The 12,890-nt window shown below is 39.2% G+C and overlaps 1 protein-coding gene across 1 annotated transcript in view; it reads left to right on the top strand.

Moving 5' to 3' along the window:
* Positions 1 to 12,890, top strand: part of CDK8 (cyclin dependent kinase 8) — a 243,254-nt gene that overhangs the window by 89,189 nt on the left and 141,175 nt on the right. The window lies entirely within an intron of this gene.

The raw sequence follows: 12,890 nt of genomic DNA, 5'->3' as shown, positions 1-12,890 counted from the left end.
GGCATACATAGATGTCTTCTGATAGGTGCTTTTGTTTACAAGGGCTGAGCCAGTTTACACTCCCACCAGCAAGAACTAAGGAATTTTAGTACTGATAGTTCTGACCAAAAGATAAGGAAAACTTGAGGAGCTGAATAGTGTCTTCTTACTAAGTCTGTCCATTCCCTTTCTTTATCATAATGTATAGCTAAGATAGTTGAGTTCTCTTCTTCAAAAACCTGAGAACCTTTTCCAGCTTGCCCTCAAGTTGAGTCAGAGTCCTTCATAGTTTCACTAACGTCAGTTTGTTCCCTTTCTATGTCCTATTATTTCCCTTCCACTCTTAATTTTTCTTTTTGTTCTTCCTTTTTTATTTTTTTTCCCTCTCCAGTTGACTAGTTTTCAGATTTAGTGGATATGAGAAACATCTAGATTGTTTTGTTCTGTGCTCCCAGAGGTTTATTTGGTAAGATTGAAGATAGAACTTAATTTTTTTAAATAAGTCTCTTAAGCTAACACAGTAGTCTGAGGAATATACAATAAGAAAAACCCATATAGGCTGGTCTAAAGATTGGACAAACAGTAGCAGTTAAATGGCTTAGAGAGGGGGTAACACTGTTGACAATCCTTTTTTTTTTTATTATTTTTTTGACAATCCATTTTCTCATGCATGGATTTCAGAAAGCAAACCCCATTATAACAAGTTCCATTCTAAATCTTGGTGACTTCAAGCTCTCATTCCTCAGATTTTTTTATTTCTTTATCAATCCCCATTCATTATCTGAGTGATTCTACCCCATATTGTAAAGTTACATATGTTGGGGACCAACAAATCTACTTCTCAAGGCATTTTTCTGGCTGTTTTCTGCCTGGTATTTTCTTTTTAAAAATTTTTTTATTGGGAGATTAATGGTTTACAGTTGACAGTAAAATACAATAGTTTGTACATGTATAACATCTCTACATAACAATGCAACCTGCACTAGCTCCTCCTCTGCGGTCATGTTTCAAGACCTGAACCCTCCCACCCACCGTAGAGTCTTTTACTTCGGTGCAGTATGAATTCTCTTTTTCTTTTCTTTTTTTCTGCCAGGGTTATTGCTGGGGCTCAATGTCTACAAATCCACTGTTCCTGTGGCCATTTTTTCGATGTTTTGGATAGGACAGAGAGAAATTGAGAGGGAGGGAAAGATGGGGGAGAGAAAGATAGATACCTGCAGACCTGCTTCACCAATTATAAAGAGCCAGGGGGCTCAAACTGGAATCCTGGTGTGCCACTACCCGGGGCCCTCTGCCTGGAATTTTCATGCTCTGAATTTTTCCTGACTTAATCTCAGTTCATTTCAGTCTTTTAAATGCCATTTCCTTTTTCCTCAGTCAGAATTTGTGTGGTTGTGTCTGCTTTATTTTTCTTTCATTAGTTCAATGAAAATGAAAAAATACTACCTGACATTTTTATATATGTGTGATTTTTGTTCGTATATTAACTTGTTTTCTTTTTGCCTGTGTTAAAGACTATATACTCCTCACACCACATTCTTCATCACTTAAAACAGTGCTTGCCATATAATATGTCCTCATTAACTGCTTATATTTAAACTTAAAAGAGAACTGAACTGAAATAATCACCATCATCTTTATTACCTACTTATATTTATAGTCATCTCTGAAATTTCTCTACTTAGCTTGCTAAATTTTATGATTCTTGATATATTTCACTGATTTTGCACTGAATTGAAAAAATATTCAGATTGAAAAGGAAACATGAAATTCTCCATTAACAGATAACATAATTATCTATATAGATAATTCCAAAGAGTCAGGGGCCGGGGTGGTGGTGCATTCATTAAGTGCACATAGTACTATGTACAAGGATATGCATAAGGACACAGGTTTGAGCCCCTGCTTCCTACCTGCAGAAGGATGTTTCATGAGCAGTGAAGCAGGTCTGCAGGGCCTGTCTTCCCCTCTTTATCTCCCCCCTCGCCTCTCAATTTTTCTCTGTCCTATTGAATAAGAAGGAAGGAGGAGGATGGCAGAAGTGGTGGATTCGTAGAACCAAAACCGAGCCCCAGCAATTGGAGGCAAAAACCAAATACAGACAAACAAAAAATGAAAACAAGAAAATTCCGAAGCACCTGTCAAAAAGTTACTAGAATCAGTAAATTTACCAAGATTTCGGGATACAAGGTCAGGGAACAAAATAGTTCTATTTTTCTGCACTAGCAATGAAAAATGAGAAATAGAGAAAAAAGTACTGTAATGGCATCAAAAGCAACACATGTGTGTGTGTTTTATTTATGTATTTAATAATTATTTTTTTTAACTCCAGGGTTATCATTGGGGCTCAGTGCCAGCACTATGAATCCTGGAGGCTACTTTTCCCATTTTGTTGCCCTTGTTGTGGTTGTTATTGTTGTTATAGCTGTTGTTGTTGCTGGATAAGACAGAGAAATTGAGAGAGGATGGGGGGAGGACAGAGGGGATAGAAAGATAGACACTTGCAGACCTGCTTCACTGCTTGCAAAACAACCCCCCTGAAGGGGAGGGGGGTACACTGGTGTAATGCTCAGTTCTGGCTTATAGTGGTGCAGGGGATTGAACCTGGGACTTGGAGCTTCAGGTATGAGAGTGTCTTTGAATAATCATTATGCTATCTAACTCCCACCCCCCCTTTTTTTTTCTTATTTTATTCAGTAGGAAAGAGGTTTTTTGTTTTTTTTGTGTGTGTGTTTTTTTTTTCGTTTGTTTTGTTTTTTGCTTTAGGTGCAGGAGAGAAGCGTCTCTGGCCTCTGTTTACAGAGTTTTATTTAAAGACTTTTTGCCTGCATACAAATGACATCATGTATAACTGTTTCCATTAATATCAAGGATACAGTTGACATGTTTATCTGGTTCCAGAAAAACATTTGTAGCATTTTTTCTATTCTCCTAAAAATTGTGCTTGGGATCTTAGTGGGTATAGCATTAAATTTGTAGATGGCTCTGGGTAATATATTCATTTTGATGATGTTAATTCTTCCAACCCATGAACATGGAATATCTTTACACTTCTTTGTGTCTTTTTCAGTTTCCTTGAGTACTGACTCATAATTTCCAGTATACAAGTCTTTCACTTCCTTGGTTAGATTTACTCCTAGATATTTTATTGTTTTTGTTGCTATAGTAAAAGGAATTGATTTCTGGATTTCAATTTCTTCTAACTTAGTGTTTGCATAGAGGAATGCCACTGACTTTTGAATGTTAATTTTATAGCCTAACACCTTACTGTATTGCCTGATGATTTCCAAAAGCTTCTTGCTGGATTCCTTAGGTTTTTCCATGTATACTATCATGTCATCTGCAAATAAGGAGAGTTTGACTTGTTCTCTTCCAATCTGTATGCCTTTAATTCCTTGCTCCTGCCTGATTGCTATGGTAAGAACTTCCAACACTATGTTGAATAGTAATGGTGATAGTGGGCAGCCCTGTCTAGTACCTGATCTGAGTGGAAATGCTTCCAGTTTTCACCATTGAGTATGATGTTGGCTCTAGGTTTGCTATGTATAGACTCCACTATCTTCAGGAATTTTCCATCTATTCCCATTTTTGTAGTGTTTTGATCATAAAGGGATGTTGTATTTTGTCAAAGGCTTTCTCTGCATCTATTGATATGACCATGTGGTTTTTGGTCTTGCTTTTGTTGATGTGGTGGATCACATTGATTAATTTACATATATTAAACCAACCTTGCATGCCTGGGATAAACCCCACTTGGTCATGATGAACAATCTTTTTGATATATTGCTGTATCTGGTTGGCTAGAATTTTGTTCAATATTTTCGCATCTATGTTTATCAGATATATTGGTCTGTAGTTTTCTTTTTCGGTTGTGTCCCTGTCTGCTTTTGGTATCAGGGTGATGTTGGCTTCATAGAAGCTGGCAGGGAGTATTCCAGTGTCTTCAATCTTCTGGAAGACTTTTAAAAGTAGAGGTATTAGTTCTTCTTTGACGTTTTTGTAGAATTCATTTGTAAAACCATCTGGTCCAGGACTTTTATTTTTGGGAAGATTTTTGATAACTGTTTCAATTTCATTATCTGTGATGGGCCTGTTCATGTAATCTAGTTACTCTTTACTTAGTTTTGGAAGTTGGTAGGTATCTAGGAAATCATCCATTTCTTCCAGGTTCTCTAGCTTGGTGGCATATAGTTGTTCATAGAAGCCTCGCATGATATGTTGAATTTCTGCGGTGTCTGTTGTGATATCTCCTCTTTCATTTACTATCCGATTTATTTGGGTCTTCTCCCTTTTTTGTTTTGTGAGTCTGGCTAAAGGTTTGTCGATTTTGTTCACTCTTTCGAAGAACCAACATTTACTTTCGTTGATCTTTTGTATGATTTTCCTATTCTCAATGTTAACTTAAGTGCCCTAACTTAAGTGATTTCTGTCCTTCTGGTTGCTTTAGGGTTCCTTTGTCGTTCTTCTAGGTCTTTAAGATGTGCAATCAGGCTGTGTATTTGTGCTTTTTCTTGTTTCCTAATGTGTGCTTGTATAGCTATGAACTTTCCTCTTAGGACTGCTTTAGCTGTGTCCCAAATATTTTGATAGCTGTGTCTTCATTTTCATTGAACTCTCAAAACATTTTGATTTCTTCCTTGATTTCCTCTTTGACCCAGAAGTTGTTAAGAAGTGTACTGTTGAGCTTCCACATTTTGGGACTGTTACTAATCTTTTGTTGATTGTTAAGTGTTAGTTGAATTCCACTGCGGTCTGAGAAGATGCTTGGGATGATTTTAATGCTCTTGAATTGGCTGATGCTGTCTTTGTGGCCTAACAGAAGGTCTATCCTTGAGAATGACCCATGTGTATTTGAGTAAAATGTGTATTCCAGTTTCTTGGGATGAATGACTCTGAAAATGTCCAATAGTTCTAGTTTATGTCTTTATTGATTTTCTGCCTGGATGATCTGTCAAGTTGAGAGAGTGGGGTGTTGAAATCCCCTACAATGATTGTGTTACTGTTAATATATTGCTGTATCTCTTTCAGTAGAAGTTTGATGTATTTAGATGGTTTCTCATTGGGAGCATAGATATTAATAATCGTTAAGTCCTCTTGATTCATCCTCTGAGCATTAAGTAGTGTCCATTCCTATCTTTTTTAACCTTATCTATTTTAAAGTCTATCATGTCAGATATGAGATTAGCTGTTCCTGCCCTTTTTTGTGGGCCATTGGCTTGTATGATAGTTTTCCATCCTTTCAGTTTGAGTCTGTGTTTGTCTTGTTGAGTTAGGTGGGTTTCCTGTAGACAGCATATTGTTGGGTTGTGTTTTCTCATCCATCTTCCTACTCTGTGTCTTTTAATAGGTGAATTCAGGCCATTGATATTTATTGATATCAAAGATTGAAGATATTTTAACGCCATTCTTGTAGAGTTTTAGAGTGTTTTGATATATGGCCTATTCATGGTGGTCTGGTTGTTTATAGGAGACCTTTCAGAACTTCTTTCAATGCAGGCTTGGTGATGGTTGTCCTTCAACTGTTGTTTGTCTGAAAAGGTTTTGATGCCTCCATCTAGTCTGAATGACAGTCTAGCAGGATATAGTATTCTTGGCTGAAAGCCTTTCTCATTGAGCAGTCGATAGATATCTTGCCATTCTCTTCTGGCCTGTAGTGTTTGTATGGAGAAGTCTGCTAATCTTATGGGTTTTCCTTTGTAGGTGACTCTTTGTTTTTCTCTTGCAGCCTTCAGGATCCTTTCTTTATCCTTATTCCTTTCCATTCGAAGTATGATATGTCTTGGTGTCTTTTGGTCTGGGTTAATTCTGTTTGGGACCCTCTGGGCTTCTTGAATCTTTATGTCTTTGATGTTGTCTAGACTAGAGAAGTTTTCAGCTATTATGGCCTGGAAAATGCTTTCTTCCTCTCCTTCTCTTTCCTCCTCTGGTATGCCAATAATGCGTATATTGTTTCTTTTGAAGTCATCCCATAAGACTCTGTTGTTGTTTTCAGCATCTTTTAATCTGTTTTTGAGATCTCTTACTTCTTTTTTAGTTGTCTCTAATTCATCCTCAATCTTGCTAATTCTGTCTTCAGCCTCCTTTATTCTATTCTCTCTGCCCTCTACTGTTTTCTGGAGTTAATCTATTTTGTTCCCCTGCTCAGATACTGTTTTAGCTTGTTCAGCTATTTGCATTCTTAGCTCAGCGATTTCAGCTTTCAGCTCTCTAATAACCATGAGATAATTAGTATTTTCTTCCATATTCTCATTTGTTGTTCCTGTATTTCTGATTACAATTTTTTCAAATTCTTTACTCCTATTTTAATTTCCTTAGCTAATGTTTGGATGTTGAACTCATTATTTTGTGCTTCACCCTCTGGTAGGGTCTTCTACCCAGGGAAGTCTGGTTGGCATTATGGTAACATCTTGAACCTGGTGGCTGAAAAAAGAGTTAACATATAAAGCCAAACAAATTGTTGACTAATCATGAACCTAAATGCTGTAATATTGCAGATGAAGATTTGGGGGGTCTCTGTTTTGTAGATAGTTAGTAGGCCTATTTTAGTTATATTTCAAAGGGCCCATGTCTATATTAGTGTTTATGTTTGTTTGTTTATCTTTTCCTGAGCCTGACATCTGATATGCATGTGGATCCTAGTTATTGTCTGGGGAAATGATGTCTTGGCTGAAAAAAGGACCAGAATGCTGGATCAGGGAAGAGAGTAGCCCCCAAATATGGAAAAGGTGTATAAATATTGTTTACTGTAACCCCCATCGATTTGATCTGCTCAGGCCCCATTATTCAGCTCTGAAGCCTGTGTGACCTCTGCATCACTGTAGATCTGAGCTCACGTTCTGTGGTCATGAGTAGGAATGTTCCATGCTGCCCCAATTTCAGAACCCACCTTCCTCAGTTGGAAGACAGTATATTGTCCAGCCTCCCTTTGGAGGATCTAATTTAAGTCTTAAGTGCTTAGATTGAAGGAACATATGCTCAGAGCTATGGTCTATGCAACAAAAGGTTTGAGACATTCGATCCACTCTTCCCCTCTCTTATAAGTTGAATAGTAATTTGTGAGCCTATAAGTTAATAGGAGTGTATACTAACATCATTCCCACCACCAAAAGTCTATATCCCATTCCTCTCCCACCTCCCTCATTCCCCAGTGATGCTGATCATCTACCCTTACCCTCCACCCAGGGATTTTTACTTTGGTGCCCTACTCCAAACTCAGATAGGACAGAGAGATGTGGGAGAAAGAAAGATAGGCACCTTTAGCTACAGGTGGGGAGTAGGGGCTTGAACCCAGGTCCTTCTTTGAATCCTTCTGCATAGTTCTATGTGTATTTAACTGGTGGACCACTTCCTTGCCTCCTAAATTCATTTCGTTTTTTTTAAAGTTTTTATTTTATTTTCCTAATTAAAAAAAAATTATCGGATAATGACAGCTAGATACCAAGAAGGTAGGGAGAGCTAGAGACTGAGACAGAAAGAGAGACACTTGCAGACATGCGTACCACTTGCAAAGCTTTCCCCCTGCAGGTGGGGACTCGGGACTTGAACCTAGGTGCTTGCGCACTTACTAAATAGTGTTTCTATTCAATTTCTCCATCAAGTGACCTCTATAGTAACCCCAAACTAGCATGTTAAAATCTTTTTTTTTTTTTTTTTTTTACTTCTAGGACCATGAGATAAAGCATAGGTATCCAACTAAGTATGGATTTTAGGTAGGCAACAAATGATTTTTTTTTGCCCCCAGGGTTATTGCTGAGGCTTGGTTTCTGCACTATGAATCCACTGCTCCTGGAGGCCATTTTTCCCATTTTGTTGCCCTTGTTGTTGTTATTGCTATTGTTGTTGGACAGGACAAGAGAGAACTCAAGAGAGGAGGGGAAATAGGGGAAGAAAAAAATAGACACCTGCAGATCTGCTTCACCGCCCGTCAAGTGTTCCCCTTGCAGGTGGAGAGCTGGAGGCTTGAACCGGGATCTTTACAGAGGTCTTTGTGCTTTGTGCCATGTGCGCTTAACTCACTGCACTACCACCCAACCTCTGGCAACAAATGATTTTTAGCATAGGCATGCCCCAAATATTTTAAAGAGCATACTAAAAATAATAATTTTTTATTTGAAATTCAAATTTAATTAGTTACAAGAATGCCCATGTAAAAATACACTTTAAAAAAAAATTTCTTGGGAGTCGGGCTGTAGCGCAGCGGGTTAAGCGCAGGTGGCGCAAAGCACAAGGACCGGCATAAGGATCCTTGTTCGAACCCCGGCTCCCCACCTGCAGGGGAGTCGCTTCACAGGCGGTGAAGCAGGTCTGCAGGTGTCTATCTTTCTCTCCTCTCTGTCTTCCCCTCCTCTCTCTATTTCTCTCTGTCCTATCCAACAACAACAATAACTACAACAATAAAACTACAAGGGCAACAAAAGGGAATAAATAAAATATTAAAAAAATTTTTTCTTATAAAATGGAAATACTGACAAGACTATAAGATAAGAGGGGCACAATTCTACATAATCGCTACCCCAGGACTCCGTATCTACTCCCCTCCTTTGATAGCTTCCCTATTCTTTATCCCTCTGGGAGTATGGACCCAGGGTCATTATGGAGTGCAAATGGTGGAAGGTCTAGCTTCTGTAATTGCTTCTCAGCTGAGCATGGGCCTTAAGAGGTTGATCCATACTCCTAGCCTGTCTCTCTCTTTCCCTACCCGGACAGAGCTCTGGGGAAGCGGGTCTCTAGGACATATTGTTGGGGTCTTCCACCCAGGGAAGTCTGGTTGGCATCATGGTAGCATCTAGAATCTGGTGGCTGAAAAAAAAGATAAGATATAAAGCAGAAGTAATTGTTGATAATCATGAACCTAAAGGCTGGAGTATTGCAGATGAAGATTTGGGTCTCTGTTTTTAATTTGCTAAGTTTGGTAGCCAATATTAGTCCAGTGTCTCCTCTACTACTGTTTGTAATATACTGCTTATCAAGTGAATCCTACTATTTTGAATGATAGTGTGGAGAGAAAAATCTTTCTATTTAGGTATAAGCAGTGATTTGCACTATCTTTTTCTTCTGAAGCACATAATTCCACAGTCAGACTTGACCATGTGCCTAAGTGTTTTCCTTGCTGGGTGGTAGAAATTCAGGCAACAAAATATTATGAGACTGTGTTTACCACTTCTCTAAATATGCCTTCAGAACAGGTTACTAACTAAAATAGTAAGATAGTCCTTAGCATAGGCTTAGATGAGATGAATAGGATCTTATTTTTTTCCCCCAGACTTATTTTCTCTGATTTTTGTGGGCACACTAGTTTTCAAAGGCAGACACCGTCTATGTCCTCATGGTTCTAACTGCATAAATGTCAGACAGAAGCCACACATAACTAGGCATTAATGTAAGTGACAAATCACAGTATTTAGGATTGTAGAATCCCTTCAAACAGATTAATCATTTTTAAATGAAAGTCATGAAAACTGAAACTGAATTTCTTCATAAAATGAAACATATTTTCTTATTCTCAAGCATAGTAATAGCAAGTGCCTTAATTTTCTCTACTATAATATTTAGAAAGAGTAATCCAGTTTTTCCATGTACTGTACAATCCTTAGGGTGGTCATATTTTTAATAACTTGCTCTGTTATTTTATTAAATTTGGGGGGTGGTAAGTATTTGCTGCTTTGGATCCCATTTTAGGATCTGTGAAAAAGTTCCTTTGTGCTCCTGAATATCCTCAGTTAATATAAAATTGTGCCCAGCTTGAATCATTTCCTGTGATACAAAAAATCTTTTTTATTCTGCCCCTAAGGATATAAATCGAAAATAAAGTTATAAACTTTGGTAGTAATGCAACAAAATATCCCTAGCATGTATAGAATCTTAGATTAAGCAGTTGCTAGGTTTAAGATCTTGCCCAAAATAGCTGAAAATACCCTCCTTTCCACAGGGTAAAAAATATTCACCCTGGCTTAGAAGGAATTCCTCCCAACACATTCCTCTCCCAAGACAGCATCCTTGCTTTCCTTTCCAGCACAACTCTGTCTCTACAACCATTTGAAAGCAACAGAACTTGACCAGCCTCTAGATCCTGCTCTTCTCCCACATTATTCAGTCAGTTTTGAGAAAAGATTTTGTGTTCTAAGTTAAGCATTTCCCCCCTAAATTAAGTATTCTTATGGAAAAAGTTTTTTGTTTTTTTTTTTTGAACATTGATTTAACAGATGGCACTTCCTTAGTGCTTCTAGTTTCCGTTCTAAAGGACAAGTGAGCCTGGAGCCAAGGTATCGATTGAAGGCATCTTCTCTGCTCCAATAACTATGAAACCAACTTGAAAAGATGCCTGGCAGTCTTTCCTTTATGACTTGGTTTCTTCCACAGTGCTTTACACTGAAGGGTGAAGTATGACTGAGAGTCAGACTAATATGTGCTATTAGCTGCTTGCCTGAGGAAATGGTTTTGTTCTGGAGGAAAGAACAAGGAACTCTTTTCTGACCTAGAACCGTTTCTTGTGTCAGCAACAGGCTAATTCGGTCTGATGTGTGTGATGCCAGTTTTCTCTTGAGCATCAGGGAGAATAGATGTAACAGGTTCAGACAGACAGACCTGGGGGACTGCTGGCTGGTTCCAAACTGGCATTGTGAGTCATAGCATGTGTGCATTCAGCCTTGTAGAAAATTCAAGATGGGTTTTATCTGTTGATCTCACAGCACTCTCCTTTGAGCTGACATTACCCATGTTCTATTTTAGCTGACTCCTAGTGGACCTGCAGTCACAGGAAAGATCTGGCTCAAACAAGGCTCCTGTTGTCATTATGCTTAAGTACATAGGGAAGACATTGAGATGGAAATCCTAAGACCCCTTTCGCCTAGGAGATTTGGTGTTTTAGGGTTTTATGGGGTTAGATAGGTAGAGGGAATTTGGGAAGGGAATATTATACTAGTGAGGGTGAAGAGGTCCAGTTGTCCACCAGTAGTCACTGTATTGACTCTCACCTGCTACAGTGTTAAAAACAAAATGTTATTTTTTTATATTTATTTTCGCTTTTGTTGCTCTTGTTTTTATTATTGTTGTAGTTATTATTGTTGTTATTGATGTCATTGTTGTTAGATAGGACAGAGAGAAATGGAGAGAGGAGGGGAAGACAGGGGGAGAGAAAGATAGACACCTGCAGACCTGCTTCACCACCTGTGAAGTGACTGCCCTGCAGGTAGGGAGCTGGGGGCTTGAACTGAGATCCTTATGCCAGTCCTTTTGCTTTGCACCACATGTACTTAACCTGCTGCACTACCGCCCGACTCCCAACAAAATGTTAATTTTGCAAGACTTGGATCTGGATGTCTTTGTGCTGGAGATCAGAGACCTATCTCCCCAAGGAGTATCTTGTTTACTCAGCTTTTTGTCTGTAGCTGGCCTCTGGTTTAGCCAGCTCAGATATACAATGAAACTGTTTCTTTCCTAGTGGCTATAACTAAGTAGACATGACAATAGAAAGCCCAAAGCGAAGGCCATGAAGAGGTTGCCTTGGCAAAGAAGAAACAGCCAGTGAAAGTTACAGCTAATGCAAACTGGTTAAGTTAAAAATTAAACTTGATGGCAGAAGACCTAGTGGGGGTTGTATTGTGTAGAAAACTGAGAAATGTTATGCATGTACAAGCTACTATACTTACTGTCAACTGTAAAACACTATTTCCCAAATAAATAAATAAAACTTAAAATTTAAATGGAGGGGGCTGGGCAGTAGCTCAGCAGGTTAAGCGCACAAGTGTGAAGTTCAAGGACAGGCATAGGATCCCAGTTCAAGCCCCTGGCTTTCCACCTGCAGGGGGGTCATTTGACAGGCAGTGAAGCAGGTCTGTTTTTCTCTCCCCCTCTCTACCTTCCCCTCCTCTCTCGATTTCTCTCTGTCCTATCCGACCACAATAATAGCAGTGTTAACAATAACAACAACAACCACAACAAAGGCAACAAAATGGAAATTACGGCCTCCAGGAGCAGTGGATTTTAGTGCAGCTACTGAGCCCCAGCAATAACCCTAGAGGCAAAAATAAAATTAAAACAGTTTCTCCTACTCAGTCAGACTGAACCTCATGGGAGTAGGAATCAGTCTTACATGGTACTGGGCAATTACCACCCCAATGGTGGCTGGGAGAGAGAAGCCACTTACTGGTTAAATGTTGGTTATGCTCTTTGGCAAAAATGTTTAAGGCTATAGCTTCTAAGTGACCTTGCCATCTACAGTCAGAATTCTGAAGGAGGGGTGACAGGTGATAGGAAGAAGTATAACAGTACTTACTAAAATGTTGAAGGGGCCAAGTATTTCTTATAGTTATTTTCAATAGCTTTTGGTTGCCTTTTGTTTTTCTGGGGGAAGTTATTTGGTCATTTTAATTTTAGGCATCTACTAAAAGTATTGAACATTTCTTTTTTTTTGTTTGTTTGTTTTTTGTTTTTTCCCTCCAGGGTTATTGCTGGGCTCTGTGCCTGCACCATGAATCCACCGCTCCTGGAGGCCATTTTTCCCCCTTTTTGTTGCCCTAGTTGTTGCTGCCTTGTTGCGGTTATTATTGCCATTGTTGACATTGCTTTGTTGTTGGATAGGACAGAGAGAAATGGAGACAGGAGGGGAAGACAGAGAGAGAGGGGGAGAGAAAGATAGACACCTGCAGACCTGCTTCACCGCCTGTGAAGCGACTCCCTTGCAGGTGGGGAGCCGGGGGCTCGAACCGGGATCCTTACGCCGGTCCCTGCGCTTTGCGCCACGTGTGCTTAACCCACTGCGCCACCGCCCGACCCCCAGTATTGAACATTTCTAAGCATAGTTACGTACTTATCCCTAACATCATCCACAAATAAGTAAGTTCCCTAACTATCTATTCTACATTGCTACACCACACAGTTCACAGAGTTGAAGCAGGATGTGGTTCCTTTAG

Source organism: Erinaceus europaeus, chromosome 5 (genome assembly GCF_950295315.1).
Source record: "Erinaceus europaeus chromosome 5, mEriEur2.1, whole genome shotgun sequence".
NCBI classification, from domain to species: Eukaryota; Metazoa; Chordata; class Mammalia; order Eulipotyphla; family Erinaceidae; genus Erinaceus; species Erinaceus europaeus.
This window is presented reverse-complemented; position numbering and strand designations above follow the sequence as displayed.